The sequence below is a fragment of the Schistocerca serialis genome, chromosome 1 (genome assembly GCF_023864345.2).
Source record: "Schistocerca serialis cubense isolate TAMUIC-IGC-003099 chromosome 1, iqSchSeri2.2, whole genome shotgun sequence".
NCBI lineage: Eukaryota > Metazoa > Arthropoda > Insecta > Orthoptera > Acrididae > Schistocerca > Schistocerca serialis.
This window is the reverse complement of record NC_064638.1, coordinates 447,310,208-447,310,769: the sequence shown is the minus strand read 5'-3', so window position 1 is coordinate 447,310,769 and position 562 is coordinate 447,310,208.

The window sequence follows — 562 nt, the reverse complement described above, 5'->3', positions numbered from 1 at the left end:
GAGACCCATATGGTTGTGCTTGATCCTAAAAAAGCCTGTGATAGCATTCCTCTCTGTAAATTGTGGACTACAATGTTGGAGAACAGTGTGGGTCGTTTTTATGTTCAAGCTGTTGGAGCTTTATAAAGTGACACAACTTACAAAATTCAAATAGGTCCGAAAATATCTGGAGATATTCCAGTGATCAAAAGGTTACGATAAAGACAGCGACAAAATACGCTATAGCAGCTACAATTTTAAAACACATTTGAATTACGATATATGGAAACGTTCCTGTCGTAGTATGAGTGTGTCTATAAATGATGACACGCTATTCATTTTGTATTTTCTGATGACCAAGTCAATTTCGCAGAGGATGAGGATGACATGAACTACATAGTTAGAACGTTGCACAGAGAATATCAGAAACGGGACTTAACCATTAATTTAGAGAAAATGGTGTGGAGGAGTGGATCCAGACATAACGTAAGATTTTGAGGTAGTGAAGTCTGTGTACTCCTATCACCTGTGAGTTATTATTAACAAAGATGGCCCAGGAAAAGTGAAAATAAGAACAGCAATG